The sequence below is a fragment of the Temnothorax nylanderi genome, unplaced genomic scaffold (assembly GCF_030848795.1).
Source record: "Temnothorax nylanderi isolate EJ_2023f unplaced genomic scaffold, tnyl_v1.0 TNYL_tig0004_pilon, whole genome shotgun sequence".
Classification (NCBI taxonomy): domain Eukaryota; kingdom Metazoa; phylum Arthropoda; class Insecta; order Hymenoptera; family Formicidae; genus Temnothorax; species Temnothorax nylanderi.
In genome coordinates this window covers 149,275-166,059 of record NW_027249066.1, presented here as the reverse complement: position 1 = coordinate 166,059, position 16,785 = coordinate 149,275, and the positions used below count along the sequence as shown (strand labels likewise).

Here is a 16,785-nt window from a genome sequence, read left to right as displayed (position 1 = left end):
AGGACAAATTATTGATTAATAATGAGACGACACAAAAGAAATGAGTAAGAAGAGCTGCAACTGTGAAACGGAAAAAAAGAAGCGATTCAGCTACAAATAAAGAGCTTTCAGAACGATTTATATACGCTCCGATGAGTAAGCTAGAATTCGAACGGCAGATCCTGTTTGCCAGTGTGCTCTTTCGAACGGCGACAGAGTACTCCCTATACACGGAATGAACTCTTCAAAAGTCTGATAAATGCTCGGTAAGTTGCCTCAGCTCTTTTGATCGGGATTGAACCTACGTCGAAGTTGTACGCGATGCGAATTTCTATTTTCCATTTTGTACAATTAGACAGCTAATTCATGTAAATCTTCGCGAAAGACTTCCCGACCGAGAAAATCCCGCAGAAAGCGTTTAATTCTCTTTCGCAGAGTATTAGCTACCTCTTTACAGCATTTGCTTCATAAATGAATCAGATACTACCGGGAGGTGTAATTATTATGGAAAATAGTGGCATCGACAAATTTTTCTTACTCAAAATACATATATTTTTAATTCCTCATCCTGATAAAAGTAGAATGATATTGATAAAGTACTTCGAAAAAAGAGAGAAAAGAAAGGGAAGAAAAGAATCTGGTTTTCTCGTCGAGTTTGAATTTCTCGTCTGAGATTTCTAGCACTTGTTCATGTCTTTTTTCGAATTTTTCGAGATCTGCAAATATGCATAGAGCTTTAAAACGGAAGTCGTACCATTACTTATAATAGCAAGTGTTACTAATTAGCTAATATGGAAGTTGATATATATATGTATAGTTAAAAACGTTTGAAAGAGATTATAATTAAGATATTAAGATAATACTTGACTTGTGAAAGAGGACGAAAACGTTAATGTAATCACGCTCATAATATTATAGAGACTATAATGCAATAATAATTTTCTAAAAAAACTTTTATCGCGACGTTATATTTTTATTTTACTGTTTATATAATTATCACTTATACTATCTCTCTTTAGTAGATTTTATCTAACTAATCTCATAAATGAAAATCTCATGAATAAAAATAAAAATGGAACTACTCTCAGACATGCGTCCAGCACCCTCGATATGCAATTATTAAAAATATTCGCTTAATGCGTTCCTACCATGCTGTTAAAGATTTCATAATAATATAAGGGAGGGCAAGAGAACAGTTATGACCTGTTAAGATAAAGGCACTTTAAAGAAGGGATCGGAGAGGGCGGAAGTAAAGGTAGGGTCAGAAATAACAATTTGTCATGCATAATGTTCCTTAAAAGTCCGTATTTTCGTGTAACGATGATATCACATTGTTGACAATCAATTTGTAAATATCGCAGTCAAATATTAAAGCTAATTTGAAAAAAGAAATATTGGTACAATGAAATGAAAGAAACATATACCTTTTCTTATAAGTCGTATTAATAATTGATTTTAATCACGGATAATAAAATCAGTGATTAAATTCTAGACGTAAGTATAAAGAAGTATAGAAAGGAAACGAAAAAGAGAAAAGCAATTATTACACGTTCCGGAACAAAATCGTTTCCTAAGATTGCCTTTCACGGGTGATATCAGATAAAAAGGAAATTGTCACTGTGATTAATCATCTTCCAAAATGATTGATGATATATCTAACTTAACGATAAGTGATTATCGTTACACAGTTAATTTATTATTACGAGATGTAAACACACAAGGCACACAATTTTCGCTTATATCTTAATATTCTTTAAGTTTAAAGCTATATATATATATATATAGTTAAAAAATTGTTATTGTCAATACAAAGGGAAAAAAAATTAGAATTTAAATCGAAGATTTATAACAACGCCGACATTTATTTCCTACTAGCATTCGTAAATAAAACAAATGTTACGCTTTCATCAAACATGGAATATATATATTTGTATTGTTTAATTATGCTGTACTATTGAATTATTCATAACTCCTACGATATTAATATGTAAATGTGGCTTGTTGCTGGTAATTAAAATTCGTATTTCCACATACTTATGCAGTTTAATTTAATCTTTGAATAAATGTTTCGTCTTTTATTTACATCATCATACTATACAAAATTGTAAGTAATAATTACATATAAATATTTTATTTCTCATCTTTTGTATAAATTTAATTATATCTGCAAATAATATTTGCCAATACTCCATAGCTTTCAATTCTTAAATAATTGCACGAAATAATTATATAAATGGAGTAAAAGGTAAGGAAACAAAAACGCGAGTTATAATTAAGATTTGTGTACTTCCAATATCAAAGAAAAAAGATTAAACTATAAAAATAATTATATTAAATTAATATAATGTCTGTGTGCCGGATTACAGATTGTTAAACGTTACAATCATAGCTGTTACAATATTTTGTGAAGCTAAATCACCCGTTTCTTGCTATCCCAAACACGTTGAACGTCTTTCACGATGGAAGATCATGGACTTCAGCCTTCGAACTCTTATCGACACGTACCGTGATGCACGTGCCAATAGAAAATCGAGAAAAAGGGAGAACAAACGTATATTCTCAGTAGACCAACTGTCTCCTCATCATTTTTAGTCTTTTTTGTCTTGCACGATCTAATTTTCGGAACTCCTAACGCCATTCCCCCCCCCCCCGCAAACTTCTAGAATTTGCTTGTACTGTTTAAAAATCAGAATTACATAATTTTCAGAATAAAGAGCTTTTATCTGCTAAAATCTGAATAATACTAAAGAAATATTAGCTGTATTCGCTAAAATTAATTCAATCTCTCATAAATATCAAATTCCTTTTTACAGATTTTACGACAATAGAAAAATTATTGAGACAATTGTTCGTGCTCGGTTCCTGATACTATTCGTTGCCAGCATCTTCGCCAGAAGAATAAAATATTTATGTAGACGTAGCTATTGCGAGATAGCGAAATTTGAAATTTTACTATCGAAACCGGCAGGTACTTTAGTCCTTGCGAACTGAAGTATGTATCACTTTCTGCCAGATGCACCAGCTTGTATATTAGATTACATAAAACAAAGAGGTAAGCGTTGTAACGGTAAAACGTGTATTTCAATCGTTATTCAATCAGCTGCGGTATATCGCGACAATAAATGCAAACAGCAAATTCGTTTCAACTTTAGCAATATTTATATATCCTGCATTCATTCAATTTATAGAAAACTATTTTACAGCTTTGTAAACGTAATCGGAAGTGAATCCTAAACGCGATTCAAATATGCTTGAAAGTGGAACATTCACAATATATAGGATGTACTTTATTAAACTTCTGATACTTATCCTATTAGAGATTACGTTTATTGTGGCGAATAACGCTGTTTTCCTTGTGGATAATGTCAATTATAAGCAACCCAGAGATATATTAGAGTTAATATCGTATGTAATTTAACTCTCTATTATTATATTATTATCCATAATTATCATGTGAATTTCATCATTATGACAATGATGGTCACGGTTCATCGTTTATAAAATCACATTTTATTCGTATTCGTTTTGATTCTCGTCTCTGCGAACAAAGATCAATCCTATCCTCATACAGCTAATTCCCAAATTCGTCTGTATGCGCGTGGATAGGATAATTGCGTAGATATATTAACACGAATAAATAATAATCATGTTCGAATAGATAGTCGATATTATGTATGTCGATGTTCACTCGCTGTCGCGGCGTATGCACACTCATAGCGTAGTATATTGCACTACGGCGCGGCAACCGTCATTTCATACGCGCGGTCATCATTTCAGGAATGCGATTAAAGGTCGATATTAGCATTGATACTCGTCTAATTCGAGTCGATGAGTCCTCGCGCCTCGATGAACACCAATCGAATTCTCAAATTAATTTACCAAATTGCTTTTGTACGTCAACCGTCATGATATTCCGGATTTTCATTCGCCAGATACATTTCGCCAAAAGAATATATATCATACATGTATTTCGCTCTGCGATCGAGCCAACATGCCTTCGAGATTAATGACCATGCGGTTACCAATCACTATACGCTTTTATCCTATTTTTCTCTTTTCACCGCCACATATAAAACACGTTTATAACGAAAGCGCGAAACAAGATTGCCTAATGCGACTCTCATGGATGTAATCTAATTTAGATTAAACGTGAGGTCTCATACGTGACGACACCAGTCCTTGCATGCGCATTTAAATAGGTATGTTATATCGTTCGTATAATATTCTCACAGAGCATGCAAATGGATACACGATCCAATCGACTCTGTCCGGATTCCGCTTCACTGATATAGAAGACCAACCAAGTTGACAAAAGATTAATCACGAACAGAGAGCTGAACCTCTAATCTGCAACGACTGCAATCATGTCCCTCGATCTCCGTTATTACGCTCACTCTGTGAAAGATTGGTTCTCCATAAGTATTCGTCGTTTACGAATACTTAAAAGTAAGTTGTGTTATTTAATCTTAATGTAACAATTGATAGTCTTACATTGATAAACATAAATTAAACGAAAAAGAGATAATAGGATAAAAGAACAATTAAACGTGTGAGAAAACGAAAGATGGAATTTATAATATTGCATGTATTACAAGCAAAAAAGAAATGAAATTACAGAAAAGTATGCGAGCATGTTTTCTTCGTAGTCTTTCGTTTCTGCATGGTTCAACGAAGGATTAGCTTGAAAAAAAGAATCGAAACTTCGTAGCTGCAACGTGAAGGAGGAAAGAAGGCTTCACGTGTCGCAATACGAGATCGAGCGAGATGAAGAAAAGCACGGCGGAAGAAGAGGAAAAGGAAGGGAAAAAACCGTATGAGAGAGAAGAGATCGCGTTAGAAGAGGAGCGGAGGAAAGTACGGAGACTGCGTGAGAGTGGGAAAACGTGGCTGTAAGGGGTGAGGTGGAGAAGCGATAGAGCGAGGTTGGCCGGAGAGAGGGAGGCACCGACAGAGACAGAGAATGAGGGTTGGTTTGCCGAGCTCAGTTACGCCGCGCCCCTTGCGATGAGCGTTACACCACACGAGTGAGATCGCGGTGTCTCTAAAAGGGCGATTGCTCTCCTCTCTTCTCCACACTGCCACTTTTCCTCCCTCTTTCGTGGTGGTGTGAATAATGCGGCGCGATTGTTAACGCAACGAAAAGCTAGGAAAAGCTCCTCGCCTTGTAAGGGAACAGGTAGTGCATTAGGTGCACGTGTTTCCCTATCGGAGAATTAACAGCCGATTTTGTCGACATTCGCGCTAAGTCTCTTCCATTGTTTTTCCCGATGATAAAAACGCATTGCCAGATAATTTCATCAAACTGTCCATAAATATTTTATGGTAAGAAAGGCATGAGAAAATTACAAGGTGGTCTCACGTGGAAATTAAGTGTGTTAGAGAAAACGATTAAAGAACGTGCGACTATTGACGAATTATATGCACTTTTCGGTTTTGTGTTATACGAACAATGTAGTTTCTGATTAACATTGGTGACTGGATGATAGCTTATTCTCGTGCAAATATTCGTTCTCGCTCTCGAGAGAGACATTCAGCAAAATAAAGTACCGTTTAAATCAAAATAAGTCGATCGTAAAGCTGTGCAAATTCGTCGTCTACGAGAAAGAACTTGAACTCCGGCTGTTTGAATTTGAAGTTAATCTATATTATATCGCAGAGCGGACAAATGCTTGCAACGATGTAGATGTGGTGTGGCAAAGTTTTAACAAATAAAACTTTAAAGAAAGAAACATGAACATGATTGAGTGATCAATGCGTGAATTTGTTTAAAAAGTTTTCAAATAGGAAGATATGAAGTAGCCGAAACTTCCAAAATCCACAGAGTTGGATTGGATGAAGCGAAGTTAAAAAACGGTTCAATCCTGAGGCCAAAATTCATCAAAGGTAAAATACTTAATATTTTTCGCGCTCAAATAATTTTCAGTTTAGATGGCGGCTAATTTATCTGATAAAAAAATTTAATTTGTTGCTTTTACGCAACTCTTATTTTGCTATATTAAAAAAGCTATTATTTTTATAAATAATGCAATGTTTGTTTTATAAATAACGCAAAACTTTGAAAATTTTACGTTACCATGTTACGTAAAAAATAAAACGCAACAACAATTTTATAACTTTGTTACTTGATCTTTTCATAGCAATGTTTTTTATCAAAAAAACACGGTTATTACACGGTATTTTATATAAAAATGGTATATTGGTCTAATATGTACTAAAATATGTGCAGTTATGAGATCTATCGTATAACTGTATTAAAAAGATTTTCTATGACAAATATCGTGACATATCGAATAACTTTCAGCAAAGGGATTTAAATCTTTTTAATGTGTTGTACGCGAAAACTTTATCTAAAAATACATGGTACGTTCGTAAAGAAAATATACATACATACACGTATCTATATATACTACTGTACACATTTTTAAGATAATATATATGAAAAAATATCGTTACACAAAATTAAAAGCAAAAACTGTGAGAAAAATACGCCAAATTTCACACTTGTCCCGCATTTTTTAGCTGCAAAAACTGTGATAAATTAGGTAGAAACACAAAGCGCATTGGCACGCTGCATCTATTTACGAACTATAATTCCGCAAAAAAGGAATGAACGAATAAATATAAGCTTCTTGACATTATATGCTGTGCCGGCATTTATATATAAATCCATGTTTATTCCGCAAAATGTGTTAGCCATGGATTTCGGAGACCCGGCATTTTTGATAAAATGTCTTTGATGTCACGGACAATTTATTACGAACAATCAATTGTACGTTCTGTGCGAGCCAACGAGGTAACATGGACGGATGCGCAGGAAATTGAGGACGGAAACTTAAACGAGATTTTAACCATCTGGACGGAAATGTCGAGGGCGTAACCAACAGAATTCATCCTCGCGGCGATTCAAACTTGCTCGAATTTAGGCGGCCCGGAGAACAAGTATACGTTCGAGTTTTAAAAGTCAGCTCGAGTTTTCCAGCAACCGAATTGGCAGAAGGGAATCTCCATGCGCGTGTGCGAGGGACAGTTGTGTACGTCCCCACTATTGAATTGTCTACAATCATCTAGGTCAAAGCGACCAAGAGCGATAGAGGAACTTGAACTCGAACGCTGACTTTGTCCCCTATTGCCGATTTTCGCCTGTTAATCTCATCCTTCTCTCGAAGTCAGACGCCACGCGCGACAGTAAACAAACATAGATGCAGCTCCTATAATTTAAATTACATTACCTTTGATAATTTGCAAGCTGTATATATCTCTCTGATATATTACAAAATATTGGGAGAAGTTTCGCAGAAGTTTGACAGAGATTTTTTGAATACGAATAGAGGTACTCGTAATTAATCAAAACGTCAATACGATAGAAATCGATCGCTTAGTAATAACAAAGTGCGACATAGAGGAACGATGTTAACGATAACCCTATTTTTATCCAAAACATTCATCAGTTATAAGCATTTTTAATTTCAATATGTAAATTTGGCATGCGAAAGGTAGGAAATTTCTCTTGTATCATGGCCGAATAGCCTCAATTATAAACAAATCAAAGTTGTTGCGCCTGAGCATTTTATCAGCTGGTTTTTAGCCGTTTTCGTGACAAGCGGAGAAGACACCGCCGCTGCGAAAATCCGACGAGCTTTTCGCTTTTTGTCAAAAGATTGGATGATTAATCATGACGTCCTATATCCTCTTTGCGCCCTTTGGCCTGTGTGTGTCTACACGTACGTGATACGCAGTTATTCCCGCGCGCGCGCACATGCGTCACCGGGCTGTGTACCTTTTAGTGAACGAGAATTCATCAACGTCTAAAACTGGAGTGAAGCCTTTGTGAGTGATTGACCCTCCCGTGCTAGACCTTGTCGTTCCGCGTTGTTTCATTCCCAAGTCTAATATTTCTAATCTAATAGTCCAATACTTTTAGCACGTCCACTTTGCTTTCCCGAATGTACCACAACATTTGAAAGGAATGAAGATAAATTATTATTAGCGTTTTTGCGAATGCAATGTGTCAAATATTATGCAATATATGCCGATAACCTTTACTTTCCAGAATAGCTTTATATTTAATCGTAACTTATTTAAATTTATCACGACTCTATTAGATTTGCAAGTTCTTATCTACGTTCCAAAATCTAATCATCGTTTTGTAACAAGTTTGTAACTTCATAATGTCACACTGTCAAACGCGTCATGTGTCAAAATTGCACCTAGTCTAATAAAAGAGCTAACTTTTATCGAGTAGTTTGATGGTCGCGGCGCTAAAATATTAAATCAATTACGATTATTCAAGAGTGTTCGCCTCAACAGATTTATCCTATCATCGTCGAGAAAATCTCTCTCTCCCTTCTTTCCTTTCCGATATGCAATTTACAGTTTTAAATACATAGATTTGGCCGTCGCATCAACACTGACCCTATTCAATCCCGTCTCACCGTTTAATCTGCATGAGATAGGCACGTACGATTAGACGATTCGGCCGAAACGGAGAACCATTCAGTATTCCGCGCTTATCCGCTCGCTCACCGGCCCGGCCTCGACAATTCACGTTAGCCATGTAACATGGCCGAATTCAACCGGGGAGCTTATAAGCTTTTCAACACGCGGATCAACGAGGGTTTGAAGCCTGCCGAACAAGGGCAACATAACCCTAGCGTATATGTATCGCGGTCGGATCGATTTCCATATCTCAAACCGTTTCCCGATCCCTGAATGAACACTGCCGGGGTAATGTCATACGGCATTTAAGCTATGTAAATTTCACCGTGCAATTGTCGGTATCGTTTGCAGCTAATTATCTGCTTTCCTTGCATTGTACTTCAGTCAGGATATGCATTTCCCTGAATGTATATTATTCTCTTTCAATCTCTCTGTTCTCGATCATAATGGCTATATCAGAATGCTTCTATTAATTCCTTACGCTCTCGATATTTTATCATACACGATCTTCGAGATTGCTTCGGAAAAACGAGCTAGAACTTGCGCAAAATTATTGAATCGCTCACGTTCGTTTGCGTCGGAGCACGAAGACAGGGCATCGTAATTGTTGCCCGGATAAAATTAATCATCTCGGTTTACTTTTAATTTACATTCAAGCCGATGCTTGCTAACGACGTTCACGATGAACAATACTAATATTTACTTGTATTACAATTACAACAACTCGTTCTCGTTGCAGAATTGCAGAATAATAATGGTATAGCTGTATATCACATTTATTAAGAAAATGAGATTGTCTAATTAAGTTGCGTAGTTAATCAGTCAAATTTTTGCAAACTGTACTGTTTATACAAATTTGATAACGCTGAAAGTTAGGAAATGCTATACACCTATGAAAGTTGATATATACACCGTATTTGAACATACATAATACACCGTTTGATTGGCGTTTATCATAAGCGGCGTATGCTGCGCATTTGCGCACATGCAATAAGTTAATCATGCGTCGGCGTAGCAGACAGCGTGAAATACGGCACGTGTATAGTGATTAAATATATATGCAATTATGTATGATCGATGGAGTATTTACATAAAGCAGCCGATTGATATAATGATCCTGAGAAGTATGTATGATATCGCTATGTATGTTATATTGTTATTCGCGTTCTTTTTAAAGCGAGCAATCCAGTATGGTGTCAAATTTTCGAAAGTAATCGCTTTGTCACGTAGAAGTTGACAGGGTTTTGGTAATAGATTTTTGCGTTGTTTGCGCGGGAAAAATTGGCTGCGCGAAACTTGCACGGATTTACGGCGAGACCGTGTAACACGGCACAGCTTCCCGAAATTACTTTCTCGCAGCGCGCAATCCGGAATATCGCCCACTTCTCTCTTAATACAATACAGTTTTGCATCTCTATGAAAGTTCAATCAGCGAGTAAACCGGGTTATACGTCCCGTCGTTCATCCGTTTCTCCGTCGATATTATTTTACAATGTACATACATCTCCTAAACCGCGTACGAATCTCGGTACATCAGAGAAAATAACCGATACATCAAATGCAATGAAGCAATATCGAACAATATCGAGCAGTCACATCGGGGTGCATGCGATGGTTTAATCAAACAGTTTTACATCTTGTGCCTCGGGGGAGATACAAAGACCCCGTAATTTAATGCAACGCTGTAGATCAGATTATGCATACATTAACTAGCGTTCCCAATTTTTAACTGCGCGAATCTCCCGTATTCCGTCGGCACGCCGAATGGACGGTGTAATTGCAAAATCCGTAATGAAATATTGCGTTTTCCCCGTGTTTCCGCATATACGCGTGGAACTGCAATTCTCCTCTCTCGCGTACGAGAGTTTTCTTTTCATTCTTCTCCGCTGTGGAAATCCGCCATCTCCGTTCAACCGTATGTTTGCGACAACGATCATTTCTCTCGCGCTCAATAGTGCTCGTTCCAGGATGTTAATTTGCAAGCAATTTAGTGCAAATCGCAGAGGAATGGGGAAACGGAATGAGTCCTCGAAAAAAAAAAAAGATAACAGAAAAATTAATTTTCCACACTGTTTGTCTTGGACGTTGGGTCGAGATACCCAGCATGTGGCGGCTGTTTCCTCTACGTTCTGTGTTACGGACGGAATTGCGACTCACGCTCGAATAAAGAGTCACCGGTACCGTGAAACGAGAACGGCAAATGAATTTCAGCGTGATTCCAGCTTTATAATCCCGTTTAATAGCTAATGAGAATAGGATTCTGAAAATCGCTCGAAAATCTGTCTGCTGTGATAAGCTTATTACGACTTACAATTAGGCCACGCACACACACAGACTTGTAGTTTACGTTACTGTCATTACGTATTCTAATAACTCTTCAGTTTGTGATATTGCTATAGACATCGCTATTAATAATCAGCTACTAAATGGGAGATAGAAGTGCTGAAAAGCTCCATGAAGCTTATCTATTTTTTTCACTTTGTTAGTCATTTAGTTGTGTATCTGATTGTGAGTGTGTAAGATTAATTAATCAGGATAACAAATGTGTTTCGTTTAATTCTGCTTAGAGCTCAGACATTTCATTCAATTTGATTCTATATGCATGCGCTATGCGTAATTTCGAGCCACGCCAAGCGAATTCATTTGCCACAGAAGTAGCAACGTACGCACGCACGTAAGTGACAACTTATCGATGCAAACTTGACGGTACCGCGTGAATATTGAATGGCGCATAGCGTGTACACACTATACGAAAATCAACATTGTGAATGTATTAATTATTCGCCCTCGACAGACGCACGTTCCCAGAATCTGACAGCTATACGAGGCCTGCAGCTGGTTAACATGTTCGATGATGTTATTTCGACAATATAAAAAAGATACAAATATCGACCATATTGCATAATTCATTTTGCTAGCTCATCAAAACATATTGGAAATTATAATTTGTTTATAATTATTCTAAAAAAATATTTAATCCAAACATTATAATAAAAACTTCATATTTTCGCGATGTTTGTATAAATATTTAAATAAAACGGTTATATAATAATAATGGTTATGTAATTTTTCTAAACGTTGATTAAAAAATATTTTACTTTCATATTTGTGTCGATATTTATATTTTGCTTGATTGGAATTCAAATGTACTATTCGATGTGACATCTTCAAAATATTTTATACATCTTTTTAATAACTCATTAGTATAATTTAAAACATTTTTTCAAACATTTAAAAAGAGAGAGAGAAAAAGAGAAAAATTTATATGTACATACATATACGTACAAAAAGTATCAACAAAAGAAAAAAATGCAAACGCGTGATTTTTGTTTCGCAAATTGTAAATTTGAATATTCAATGCGCTGCTCAATTGAGAGATCCCTGCTTTTAGCTGTTGTTGGCAAAATAGTTATATACATCAAGTGAATACACAGGAAAAAATTTTCCGATTCGACGTACTAACATTTGGTATTGATGGATTTTTTATCGAACACAATACCGGCTACGAAGAGCCTCGCTTCATTTCACTGCATTTTCCAAGCCATGTTGGCATTTTTCCGCGTCTTTTAATTTTACGGTTTTTACAACGGTACGAGCAGCTTCTCTCACGTCGAACTCGTAACTCTTTCCGCGGTCAGAAATACGTGCCGTGTTCGTGAAGCTTCTACAGCAACCACAGCACAATACGCGAGTAAATTCGCCGCGTTCCGGCTTTCTGTTTCTTCCACCTTGAAATAAGATGGTTAGCGTTTAAAGTAAGACGCCAGGGTGTACCAGGATTTCGTGAGAATTAACAGCGCTTTCATGAAATTACATGTGTATGAAAATGAAGTGGGTTGAACAAATTTCCATAGCTCTTTTTTATTTACATTAACAAGATGCAATAGCGGCAACGTATATCAAGAAAACGCGCTAGCGCTGGGGAAAACAAGTAAATTAAGTATGTACTTAGGTATGTTTTGCGGTATAATGGATTAATAAATATATATATATACCGCAAAAATTTTTCCTGAAAAATATTTTGTTTCCGAAATATCAACTGCAGATGTTGAATCATTGATTATCAGTAAATTGTTTTTAAAAATTTGATTTTTCTCATATACGTGTTATCTTGCAAAATCTTGTGCCTATATAATATGTGCGTATTTACACATGCACATTAATTTATTAATTTAGCTGAATTTAAAGTGATAAATATTTAAATTATGCATATGCATATGATCAACAAAAGTTGCACTATATATATAAATTTTGTCTGTTATTTATAGCGTTTATTAACTTCTGTTCTGTTTATTTATGCGTAGCCTGTTGATAAATCAGATTGCAAAGTACAAATTAATATTATTATTATTATTATTATTATTATTATTATTATTATTATTATAATATTATTAATTCCACTTTAAAATAATATTTCGGATCTTTAAAAATCTGGAATATAAATACGAGATAATCTCTGATTTATTAATTTTTTCTTTTTACGTAAGCTTGCCCATTTATGTAGTAAATGGCCCGAGTTTAAAGAAATCGCTAGCATTAACTGCATAGAAGAGAGAATCGGATAAAACTTCTCAAGTTATTTTTGCTGAAAAGTGCCATGTTTCTAAAATATTTCGAGATATCACATTTAAAAGCTCAAATGATAAAGAATTTCATTAAATTCTCGATTGTTCTTCTGACAATCAAATATATCATAGAAACATAGAAGCAAGCACTTTACTTTAAAGGATAAAATGCGATATTTTTAACAATATCACCTTGAAAGAAAGCGACGTGATAAAATACAAAATTTAGTTTAACGTTTCGTAGCATTGTCAGGCATAATGAATGGCAAACAAGCCGATCAAGAACTCATTATCATTAGATATGCTAATCGCGGAAGTGGAAGTCGCCACGGGTGCATCCGCGTCGTAAGTTTCCGCCGGCAACATCCACTGAATTGCTAACCGTATGGCCATCGGCGTGGCGGAAACCTGGAGGAACTTTCGTGACGAATCTCGTTTCGACCGTACTCGCATAATTTTGCTATTGAACATAGTCGGAAGTATGGTGAGCGCCGCATTTCGTGTCGCCCCTTTACGGCGTTCCCTCATTCCCTGAGCAGCCTCGCTTCGCAACCCCGTTATCCGACCTTGTCGCACTCACCCGCCTTTTATCGTATTCCCTATCTTTTACTCTCTCCTTCTCCCCCCTCTCTCTCACTCTCTCGTTCTCTCTTCCCCTCTCTTGATGCATCCTCTCTCGATCTCTTCTCGCGCACGTCTGTGGTCCCTTCGCAGACCGGAATACAAATTACCCGGTAGCGTGTCGCCTTACGAGTAAAGTAGATAACGGCAATTAGAACATCATCCAGGACAAGATGGGTCTGAATCGTTTAATCCTGACCCTTTTCTTACTTGCGAATAGCGAATAGCGAAAATACATTTCGGTGCGACGAAATTCCGTCGGTGGCACATTATCAGTCGCATTGCCTGTTTAAACCATGCTAATGATAATGATAATCAGATCAACCTACATCAGCCAGTAACGCCGGCGTTTAATGCGAACAATTTATGCTGAAGCGATATTCAAATATGGCTCACTAATGGAAATAGTATTCTGCGGGAAATGTAAATCTTCTTTACTTTTCTTATCTTCAATTACTCATTCAGAAAACTTACTTTTACTCCTTACTTTTACTCCTACGTCTTTACTGACCTAACGAAACGAGGAATTCAAGTTGTATGAACTAATAAACAAGTATAATGAAAAAATGAAAATGTGATAATATATGAAAACGTAATATAATATGATAATTCGAAATATTATAATTTTTTAATAAAATTATTTAACAAAATCTATGTATAACAAAGAGCTACATTATATTCGTTCGTTATTTCAACATCGAAAATTAACCGATCACGAATAAAAAAAATGTAAACACGCTCGCATACACGATCCTTCATTTCAGTATATGAATTAATTGATATTATCGGACCAGCTCACCGAACAGAGTTTACTTTGACAGTAGCGAGAGAACGAAGATACTGAAGAATTAATACATGCGCAAACTCAAACCCTGAAGAGTGCACTTATTCGTGGAAAGTTATGCGCATGAAGTAAACAGCACGTTTCTCTTTTACTATGCTTCCTCCGGTAAATAAAATCAGTCGAGCGTTCCTATAATTTCTTGAAGCAACCGTGAGATTTATCCTCCACCCCATAATAATATCAGTTATACATAATAATCCGTTACACATTCAGGTTTCTCTTTGACGGAGATGCACTTTGTCGAATTTCATCTATTAGCTAAAGAAGATGTCTAATCTGCTTATATATTCACCATAGAAATATATCAAGATTCATTCCTTCAAAATATGCAAAATAATCGTCGCAATTTCTATTTCGGGAAATCGTGAATAGTTTTTTATTAAAGTGAAGTAAATTGATAAAATTGGTCTCTGTAATGAAAGAGAGAACAAGCGCAATTAATTATTCTTGCTTCATCGACGACGCGGCTGTCTGTTTCTTATATTTATCGCGCTTCTCATACAATAATTAGCTAACTTCTCTATTCCGTTCGCAACTGACAGTAAGGCTTATTGGAATTCACATTGCCACGCGTGTTTGTAAGTTTGTCACAGTTATCCGCTAATACACTTGTTGTTGTATGCGATTCGCTTAGATATTCTCGTAGATCTTCGGAATACAAATGGGCTTGCGGTATGTTGTCTCGAAAGCAAACTGGATAACGGTAATTAGGACGTCTAACTACGAAGGTAACTTCAAGTTCTGATTAAGCATGTATGAAAAATCAGAGAATTTACGGAAATATGTATCTTGCGTGGGGCGGAGCGATTTGACAAGTTAAAATCGTGCCATGTAGTGGCCGTCATAGTTGTGCGGACACTTCACTGAATGACTTGACTGAAGGAGGTGTCATACGCTATCTGACGGAAAGTTCCGTGAAAACGGATACCTGTGTCACGTATGTAACCAATCGAACATTTTCGATAGAGTCTACTTGAAAATTGGACGTCCGCACCACATAGAGGCAGACAGGCAACTTTTGCGGGCGAACTCTACTCGCGCGCGCGGTGAGTTTCGTCGATAGTTTTGATTTCGCGGCACTACGTGGTAACTAGCTGGCAAACGCAGCGACGCCTGCTATAACCATACTACGTACAGATGAAACTTTGGAGGCGTCCTTTGTCAACGTGCAATTTTTCGATCTCTGTACGCCGAGTTCCTCTATTGCAAGACTATTTTGTAAGACAAGCGATTTCCTCAAATCGAAGAAACGCCCGTATCAAAAAGCTTTTCAGTTAAGAATCTTCTGACAAGTTCGTTCTACGCAATCATTTATATATTTTATATGTATATCGTTGAAAATATTGTAATGTCACTCGAATGTTAAAGAACAAAGGAATTAATCGTAGTATATCACGAGCATGAAATATATATCTTGGAATTTTTAATCTTTGATTATTGCATATTTTTAATAATGCGTCTAGTAGCGTCTGCGTGTTTTAAGCAAATTCCATCTGATTATACCGAGAACACTTAGAAATATGAAAGAAAGCAAACGCGTATGCAGATGTTCTTATCATCTGGTATGTTCGCCGCGAACGGTGCAAGTCGAAAAGAAGCGAACGAAGATCCAATAGTGTCAATTCAGCGATAGGAGGAGTCAGCTGTGAATTCATTTAATGGAACGCAACGCTGCACCGGCACCGGCTCGTTGTGTGCACCGGTGTGCATTCGGCTCTCGATCCAGGTGCCGACGTAGCTACTTAGTGAGACCAAATTGCTGAGCAAAGTGACAAAAGCCACGGGTTTGCGCGACAATGGATATATCGATACAATTTCGTTGATTGAACGTTTATTTTGCCTCGAATATTGGAACCGAATACCATACTCAATGTCATAATACAAATTCGCGAATAAATTCACGAGTTAAAAACGTACCTCATAATTTAGTGATTAAATAATTTTAAAAACTCAAGTAAAATATACTCATTCTTCTTCTTCTTCTCTCTCTCTCTCTCTCTCTCTCTCTCTCTCTCTCTCTCTCTCTCTCTCTCTCTCTCTCTCTCTCTCTCTCTCTCTCTCTCTCTCTCTCTCTCTCTCTCTCTCTCTCTCTCTCTCTCTCTCTCTCTGCAAAACAAAAAAGTTATTATGAATTCGGCCAATACGATCTTTTTCTGTAGAATATTTTGTATAAGGCACGTTGTGATAACGGGTATTTGTGTCCTACGCGAGACACAATATGCGGTTACACTAGCGAAAATTACGTAGAGCAAGATACTACGAGTACATAGAAATAAGACTCACACACGCGTATAATAAGCGCGATGCGCATATTATACGGCTCTAATACTAGAACCCACC

General features: G+C 36.5%; 1 protein-coding gene across 2 annotated transcripts in view; it reads left to right on the top strand.

Annotated features, from left to right (window-relative positions):
* The first annotated feature begins 4,975 nt into the window (after positions 1-4,975).
* Positions 4,976-16,785, top strand: part of LOC139772839 (zwei Ig domain protein zig-8) — a 125,314-nt gene continuing 113,504 nt past the window's right edge. For both annotated transcript variants that reach the window (XM_071706818.1, XM_071706793.1), the window contains exon 1: positions 4,976-5,862. The gene's annotated coding sequence lies outside the window, so the exon portion shown is untranslated. The remainder of the gene's footprint in view (positions 5,863-16,785) is intronic.